The 9,733-nt window shown below is 43.5% G+C and overlaps 1 long non-coding RNA gene across 1 annotated transcript; it reads right to left on the bottom strand.

The window, feature by feature from the left end:
* Positions 1–755: 755 nt before the first annotated feature.
* LOC127906796 (uncharacterized) lies at positions 756–6,011 on the bottom strand. Its single transcript, XR_008062866.1, has 2 exons — positions 5,704–6,011; positions 756–2,433 (listed from the first exon to the last, which is right to left on the bottom strand). It is a non-coding gene; the product is annotated as an uncharacterized LOC127906796 (long non-coding RNA).
* Between the last annotated feature and the right edge of the window lie 3,722 nt (positions 6,012–9,733).

Raw genomic sequence — 9,733 nt, 5'->3', positions numbered from 1 at the left:
AATATGTGCCATGCAATGCAGAAACGTAGCTAGCTATTTTCTTGCTTATTGTGCAGTGGAGGATCAAAATACCTGTATGCCTATGGATGTGTAGCTAGCTATGTCGCCGGTCTGTGTATGGACCATAAAATGTTTGGTATACATATTAGTTCAGAACCTAGCTATGAACCTCAGCTATCATAGCCAGTTGTATCAACTTCAAAACTGTCTGAATGACATAAATGAAGCCTATGGATTGAGCAGAAAATAATATAATTTTGTGCCAAGGATGCAAGTCGTATATACATGTAGTTATTACCATATGCATGAGATCCCCACACTGTAGCCTGTACATTTAATATATTCACTGATCATGTACTCTACTTTGGCAAATTAAGGTACAGTTCAGGTATGAATGTCTTTGAGATCATTTTTTTGTCATATCCAATACCAGGAGTATCAAATTCCAGTCTTTGAATGAAGCTGTGTCTGCATGTATGCATTACAATTATACACTTCAAAAGTGTTTACCAATCTTGGTCCTGGGACAATGGTTACACATTATAACTATGCAATAGAATAGAAACATGATTTAAAGTCTGATTTGTAATTCATATATACAGAAATATTTAATTTTTTAAAACGGTACACTACACTTCCTATGCATCATGCAAATACTCATCTCAATATCTAATTTCCTTCATCTGCATTGATCTGATAAACACAGGATAGGTGTAGTATTTCATCAAATGAGAAACTTAATTTCAACCAGTAGAGAATGTGAAACGCTTTATTGAAAGAAGTTTATTTTCCAAGTGTTATAAATACATAATACATATTATAATTGTAATATTATAAATACAAGTTCAATCTGTAGTTCAATGCACATCTGCATTATAAAAACAGGGGGAGAAAGAGGTAATGAGAGAGGTGTAAAAGACAGAAAGGGAAAGAGGTAAGAACATAGGAGCAGAGAAGGCACCATATGATTAATGAATCACAGTTCTAGAATTAATATTCTCTCAGTTCATCAAAATGACAGTGTCTCTGGTGGTGTCTCCTAGCCAGCCTTGGGCTCCCAATCGGCCTGAAGGTTATCTTAAGAGCGGGTGAGGTGGTGATGACGGGACTGGGGGTTGGGATACTCTCTCACATCAAAACATGCCTGCAGATGAGAGACAGATGGAGAAAGAGAGAGCATGTTTAAGCCTTGTGTTCTTTCTTTATTCTAACACTGTCAGTCATCATAATCATCAGGAGGTGAAATGAAAAACTGACCTTGAATCATTAACTCTGGGACTACTGCACATCTATCTGTATTTCAATGTAAAGCATCTCTTTAATAATACTTCCTGTTGACCCGACCAAGTGACCTCTGATCATGCTGTTCCCTCTATGTAGCCAGTTCAGATGCGGGAGGGGTTCCCTGACACAGCTGATATACTATAACCTAGAGGATTTAGGGAGAAGGGGTGAGAGGGTTGAAGTGAAGGAGAGAGACCATTGAGAAAATAAGTTAGTTAAAGAGACAGTGTTCAACAGGAATCTGTGTATGGCCTCACCTGGTGTCCACACTTAAGTGGCCGCAGAGTACTTTATACTGAAAAACATGCACAAACACACGAGGACAAACAATAGTGGAGTTATAGAAATAATGAAGTGTCTTACTATTCTCCATGGTTTGCCCTCTTGCCTATTATTTGAAGGTGGAAGGAGCCACAGTTTTACACCTGAGCCTGTTTACTGCACAACACAATCCATCAATCAGATTGATACATGTGTTTAAGTGTGGGTTATAGGGTTTGTAATTGTTCTACATTTTTTCAATATGGGTGACTTAAATTGCCTGTTTTGTTGTTGTACAGACATCACACCCTTACCTAAACAACACCCTCACCTGAGAAGTAGAAATCAAAGGGAGAGACACAGGGAATTGAATAACTGCAGTCGGCATATCTAAGTAAATGTAAGAATACTCTTATTGCAATGTGGATGGCTCTTAAAAGAGGCTTTGGTTGTGCATAGTGTAGTCATGGTGTTGCCAGGGAACAGCACCCTCTTTGAAGAGGTAGGAGGTGAAGCTCTCCCGCATACAGATGGCCTCTCTTGCTGCGTTGTTGGACCCCATCCTTGAAACATCCTGTGAGCTGCAGATCCCCTCCTGTTCCTCGTGTCCATCCTCATGAAGTTATGTTCCCAGGCGCCAAAGAATTGGATGTCGATTAAGGCAGCCCCCCGCACCTCTCTGATTCAGAGGGGTTGGGTTAAATGAGGAAGACACATTTCAGTTGAAGGCATTCAGTTGTACAACTGACTAGGTATCCCCCTTTCCCTTTCACACGGCTGAATTCCTCCAGGAGGCAGTCCCAGATGGCCCTGGTCACCCAACCTTGCAGTGCCCTACACAGTAACTGTAGGCAAATGTTTTGAAGGAAATCTTCAGTGACAAGGTATCTGTAGGAATATGGAGGATAATGTCATTATTAGACTTTTACATCACCAGGTCATTGTGGATTACTAAAGTATAATATCCCTTATAACAAATCATGATAACATTGGATTGATAGATGCATGTGCACACACATGCATGTGTAGCATGTGACAATAGCAGGATCATATCAAGGATAGCATCACAAATACCACTTGAAGCTTGATGATGAGTTGATCATTTGAAACAGCTGTGCAGTGCTAAGGTAAAAACAAAAATGTGTCCCCCGGACCAGGACTGAGAACCACTGCTCTTCATTGGGACCTCGTCATCTGCAGACAGGCTTTCACAGCTCTATCTGCGGACAGAAAACCTCCCAAGAAACAGACTTAGTTATACTTAAACTAGACCACACTGAAAATTATGATAATATTACATCCGTCCTCACTTCTAGGGACTGGAACTACACAAAAGTACTTGCCCTATCCAGAATATCCTACTCTCTCACTTTGACAGTTGGGTCTGCTATCCTTTCACCCTCCTCCATGGCTGTTAGCTAGCTCCGTACAAATACATTTGGCAGTGATAAATGTATCAAGATTACTAGCTAATATGAAGTTAGGTAGCTGGTGACATTTAATTCACTTAGCTAGCTATCTATACTGTCACGCCTGCTCCCGCTCTGACTCCCCAGCATTACGCACTCCTGCCACCATCCTTCCCCCCGTCACGCACAACAGCCACTATTGGACTCAGCATTGATTGTCATATGTCCTTGTATTCCCGTGTGCTGACGCTGTTCCTGTGTTGTTCCATGTCTGTTCCGATTCAATGTTTGACTGTTTGACTGTTGTTTGACTGTTGAATGTTTGGCAAAGTGGGTGGGGTTATATCCTTCCTGTTTGGCCCTGTCCGGGGTGTCCTCAGATGGGGCCACAGTGTCCTGACCCCTCCTGTCTCAGCCTCCAGTATTTATGCTGCAGTAGTTTATGTGTCGGGGGGCTAGGGTCAGTTTGTTATATCTGGAGTACTTCTCCTGTCCTATTCGGTGTCCTGTGTGAATCTAAGTGTGCGTTCTCTAACTCTCCTTCTCTCTTTCTTTCTCTCTCTCGGAGGACCTGAGCCCTAGTTGCCCCAGGACTACCTGACATGATGACTCCTTGCTGTCCCCAGTCCACCTGGCCATGCTGCTGCTCCAGTTTCTGGCCTGGGCCCTAGTGTCCCAGGACTACCTGATGAGGACTCCTTGCTAGTCCACCTGGCCATGCTCCTGCTCCAGTTTGTTCTGCCTTACTATTATTCAACCATGCTGGTCATTTATGAACATTTGAACATCTTGGCCACGTTCTGTTATAATCTCCACCCCAGCCAGAAGAGGACTGGCCACCCCACATATGCTCTCTAATTCTCTCTTTCTTTCTCTCTCTCGAGGACCTGAGCCCTAACCGTGCCCCAGGAATACCTGTGATGGCTCCTGTCAGTCCAGACTGTGCTTTGCTCCAGTTTCAACTGTTCTGCCTTATATTACCATGCTGGTCATTTATGAACATTTAAACATCTTGGTCATTTCTGTTATAACCTGGCAGAGCCAGAAGAGGACTACAAAGCCCGGTTCCTCTCTAGGTTTCTTCCTAGGTTTTGCCTGGGAGTTTTTCCTAGCCACCGTGCTTTTACACCTGCATTGTTTGCTGTTTGGGGTTTTAGGCATTTCTGCCAGCACTTTGAGATATCAGCTGATGTACGAAGGGCTATATAAATAAATTTGATTTGATTTGATTTGATTTGACTCCCTGTACCTGCTTCTCTACTCCAGGTCCTTACATATACAGTATGTAAAGTTGGCTAGATAGCTAACTAGCCACGTTAGCAGCTCTTTTGAGTTAGCCTGCACTGTAGCTAGTTAGCTAATAATAGATAGTAGTTTTTTTACATTTTAGAAATGTATTTACTTCCTTGAAAAGCTACTCCCAGCCATGTGCAAGATTGGAAACAAGGTTGTTTGTCACCAGAGTGTTTTAGAGCATATTACTATTTAACTATTTACCCATTTAATAACCAGACCTTTATACAAACTTGCTATGCTGAATTCTTGACGCACAATCCAACATGCCACTCTGGAAGGCCTATGTGGTACGCAGCAATTTACTGTGTGTGCTAGTGAACACGAGTCGTAACTGCAAGGCACTCGACTGCAAGGCGCGACAGAGGTTGGTGAGTGGGGCCCACCTCGCTGTCATCCAGGACCTTTATACCAGGCAGTGTCAGAGGTTGGTGAGTGGGGCCCACCTCCCTGTCATCCAGGACCTTTATACCAGGCAGTGTCAGAGGTTGGTGAGTGGGGCCCACCTCCCTGTCATCCAGGACCTTTATACCAGGCAGTGTCAGAGGTTGGTGAGTGGGGCCCACCTCCCTGTCATCTAGGACCTTTATACCAGGCAGTGTCAGAGGTTGGTGAGTGGGGCCCACCTCCCTGTCATCCAGGACCTTTATACCAGGCAGTGTCAGAGGAAAGCCAAAATTCAAAGTCAAATACTCCAGCCACCCAAGTCAGTCTGTTCTCTCTGCTACCGCACCGCAAGCGGTACCAGTACACCAAGTTTGGAACCAACAGGACGCTAAACAGCTTCTTCCCCCAAGCTATAACAAGGCTGCTAAATCGCTATGCGAATGGCTACACGGACTACCTGCAGTTACCCTTTTTTCCCGTACTCTCTTGCACTAACTCTATGCACACACAGTTGTCACACACAGATACTTACACTGACACCCCAACACACACGTTCACGCTCACCACATATGCTGCTGCTACTGCGCCACATACGATGCTGCTACAGCTGCCTATTATCTATCCTGTTGCCTAGTCACTTTACCCCTGCCGATATGTACATACAGTTGAAGTTGGAAGTTTAAATGCATTTAGGTTGGAGTCTTTAAAACTTGTTCCTTGTTCAGAGGAGCAAGCCAACAACACAGCTAAAACAATAACTTCAAACTGAAGCTGGAAAGACTGAACCTTTTTTCCTTTACCTTTTTTCAATTCACATTTCTTTGTCTATATCCCAAAAAATTATGCCAGCTGATTCATGATTTTGACTGGCTGAGAAACGCTGCCTGCCTCTCTCTCATGTCCCGACCACTACATGGAGATCGAATTTGAATATTGAAACTGTTGCAAATGTCAGACAGGCAGTAAGGTTTATAAAAAATATCTGCTGTTAAACTAAATGTCAGTCTAAAATAAAATGTGAGATAATGTCTAGATGCTTTTTATAGTGGAGATCAAGTTTATGACTTACCTGCCTGGGCTGATGAGACAGTGGCTTGCACAGTCAAATGGAACAGATTAAATAGGCATTTTAACGTCATAGATTTAGCGGAATAGACACCAGCTGGAATGAGCTTTTAACCAATCAGCATTCAGGATTAGACCCACTGTCACTACTTCAGCTGAAGTCGGTTCCTCTCCTTGTTCGGTCTACTAGCCATCGCCGATCCACTTTTCATTTTCCATTTGTTTTTGTCTTTGTTTCTACACACCTGTTTTTCATTCCCCTAATTATTGTTCATGTATTAACCCTCTGTTTCCCCCATGGTGTTGTGCGGAATTGTTTTATGTCATGTTTGGTAATGTTGGTGGCTGGTTATTTCGACGGGTGCTGTTTCTTGCCTGTGTGTAAAAGTTGATGTTTGTGTGTTTGGGCAAGTGTATTGTTTTACCTTGCACCATTCATTATTCTGAGTAAAGTTACGTTGCTCCCAATTCTCTGCTCTCCTGCGCCTGACTGCATACACCAGCTACACTCACCATTCTGACACCCACCTGTCGTGTTATATATGCAAAGACAATGTACCAGCATTGACTTATTAAGACAAAGTGAAATATGTCAAAATAATGGTTTATTTCTCCCGACAGGATCCGCAGAGAGGATTTGGCCTTCACCTCAGGTTTATGAGAGAACTGCCTTACCCCCCCCTATGTTCATTTTTTGGTTAAAAGAGGATCAAACGAGATACCTGTCTGGTGACATCAGTCTATTCCAAGCATTCATTTCCAAAACATCAGGGAATCTGTTTTAGAAAGAGGACAAAATGAAGATGTCTTAGCATAAATTCAATCCACAATGGTTGGTTCCTAGATTTGTTAAAATAGTCAAAGGGCAAAGTGCAGTAGTGCACATCCTTCACAGCCATTTTAGGTGTGTTTGCTGTCCTTCAGACGAGTCTATTCCTCTCAACAGGTCTAGAGCCAGGGATGGAGCCCCTGACCAAGGTTGAAGAGAGGGTTGCTCTGTCCCCCAGATATGGCCACTTGTTGGACAGGCACTAGTAGGTAAAGGGGGATACTTAGTCAGTTGTCCAACTGAATGTATTCCACTGAAATGTGTCTTCCGCATTTAACCCAACCCCTCTGAATCAGAGAGGTGTGGGAGGCTGCCTTAATCAGAGTGGGACTCAAGTCACTTGTCATGGCCATACTCACCTCACAAGGTCTTTCACATGACCACTTGCACAAGTAATCCCCTGTCCCTTTGCATTTGATATGTGCCTCAGTGAGTAGACAGAAAGCTGTCAGAACACATCTTGAACTTTTAAGCATCACTTATGAAGATGTTCAGCTGCATGGCAAATATCAAATTGTGTTCCTCCTGACAGGATCTGCAGAGAGGATGTGGTCTTCACGACAGGTTTATGAAATAACTTCTCTACCCCGTGTTCACTATTTATGACACATCGGGTCTTAAATGGGCAAAGAAGGTTCTTGTTGTGTTGTCAGCAATACCTACATCACATGAAATTGTATGACTTGACACCGCTTGACTGTAAACCATGGGATTGGTTATGCCATACTGCTGAGCAAAATCAAATACTTGACATAGCAACCAGAACTTAGCCAATATCTCATGCGTACCTGGGCTGGGCCATAATTGACTAGTAACTTTACTGAATGAATGCACACTGACTTTGACAGGTCAAAGTCATTCTACTGTGTGGTCAACCCATAGACATAGACCGTATAAATAAAGGGTCAACCAGTTGAATGCTTGCAACATAGCAGTTCACGTGTCGTGCACAGCACAGCTGGGGAAAATCTCTGATAAAAGGATCCAGCAGACAAGCATATCAAAACACCGCGGTAACCATTGACTGAAAGATTTGCAGATATGGCCATAACAATTAACGAAATCAAATATTCGCACAGTTCTGAAACTTCTTCTTTGACATTGGGTTGGAGGATCGCATCCAACTTTCAAGGTGCATACACCGCCACCTACTGTACAGGAGCGTAAAGGCCAGTCTATGCCTACCTTCATTAAATTCTCTTCAAGAGTTCTGTTCCTTTAAGAAAGTGAAACAGATCCCTAAACACCACTTCCCTCCACTTTCCTCCCCCCACTACATCACCCAAACCTCGCACACAATCTCTCCCTATCCATCGTTTGCTCCACTAAACACTCATCATACAGAGCTGTTTCATGTCTCTCTATCATCCACAACATGGCATTGAAACCTGAGTGCCCAGACCATAGTCTACTCCACACAACTTCCTCTCTCATACATCCCATACTCCCTGCCTCTTCCCTATCTGACTGGCAATAAAATTGCCTCCTCTTACTACTAGCATCCCACTCCCTTTGCCACAGATAGAGCCCTGACACCTGGATCAAGGACTTGACTTCCCTGTGGCCCAACAGGACCTGAATACCCCTTCTCTTCTCACAGCACTCTTAGGCACCACATCAGCCTTCTCATTACCCTCCACACCCACATGGACGGGAACCTAGCAAATGCTTACCACCATTCCCGTCCTCTCCAGTAGCATTAACAGCGCCATCATCTCCAAAAACAAGTCTCCCTTATCCGACCTGCCCGTCTTCACATTACTTAACACTGCAGCCCAATCAGAGCAGATCCCCACCGAGTGGTTTCACCTCCTACGCCCATCTGAAATCTATAATCATGGCCATCAACTCGGCCGCATACACTGACACATTATCATTTAACCGCTTACATACAAAATCTGGGATATACACCCCTGCCCCCACCCTACCGCTGACTGGATCCTTTGAACCATCTGTATATATCCTTAAAATCTCTCCACACACCGTCGCAAGTCCTTACCCCATTCTCTCCTCCCCTCAATCATATCCACATCTACACTTGGTTTCAGAAAAAGCCACACTATACACCTGCAATGCCTCAACAGGTGCCGTCCTGAAGGCACCCACACACAATCTCAGGGCCCTTGACTGTATCCTGTCCAGACGCTGTAGTACCATTCTGGCTGTTGATCCATATACCCATATACCATATACCGACCCATAATCCTAAAATGACCGGATCAAGGCCTGATACATAAACAACAGAGTTTGTCTATCCAACCCCCAATCATATCCTGCCACCGCCCTCATGAGGTTCAGCACCTTCCTACACTTCATTTCAATATACTCAACATGTCTCTTCCATGTAAGCCTCTCATCTCACCTACCTAAATACTTAAACTCGGACACCCTATCTATTAAAAAAGCCAGCTGAGACCCTGTGTCTCTTTTTCAAGGGAGACCTGGCCATGGCAGCAAAAATCAATACATTACAGAATTAAAACATACAATACAACATGATTCAGCCTAAAAAAAGCATTTACACTCCTCTATCAATATTTTAAATTCCTTCAGTGGCACTACGGGGTGCCATGTTTTGCAAGGAGGAATGGGGAAAAAATTCAGTCTCTCGATGTGCAAAACTGATAGAGACATACCCCAAGCAACTTTCAGCTGTAATCGCTGCAAAAGGTGGCGCTACAAAGTATTAACTTAAGGGGGCTGAATAATTTTGCACGCCCAGTTTTTCCGTTTTTGATTTGTTAAAAAAGTTTGAAATATCCAATAAATGTCGTTCCACTTCATGATTGTGTCCCACTTGTTGTTGATTCTTCAGAAAAGAAATACAGTTTTATAGCTTTATGTTTGAAGCCTGAAATGTGGCAAAAGGTCGCAAAGTTCAAGGGGGCCGAATACTTTCGCAAGGCACTGTACATGCATTACACAAGCGGCACCATGAAGACCAAGGAGCTGTCCAAACAGGTCAGGGACAAAGTTCTGGAGAAGTACAGATCAGGGTTGGGTTATAAAAAAAATATTAAAAACTTAGAACATCCCATGGAGCACCATTAAATCGATTATTAAAAAATGGAAAGAATATGGCACCACAACAAACCTGCCAAGAGAGCACCCACCAAAACTCATGGAGCAGGCAAGGAGGGCATTAACTGGAGAGGCAACAAACAGACCAAAGATAACCCTGAAGGAGCTGCAAAGCCCCACAGCA

Source organism: Oncorhynchus keta, chromosome 1 (assembly GCF_023373465.1).
Source record: "Oncorhynchus keta strain PuntledgeMale-10-30-2019 chromosome 1, Oket_V2, whole genome shotgun sequence".
Lineage (NCBI taxonomy): Eukaryota > Metazoa > Chordata > Actinopteri > Salmoniformes > Salmonidae > Oncorhynchus > Oncorhynchus keta.
Note: the sequence above shows the minus strand (reverse complement) of the source record. Positions and strands in the feature narration are given on the sequence as shown.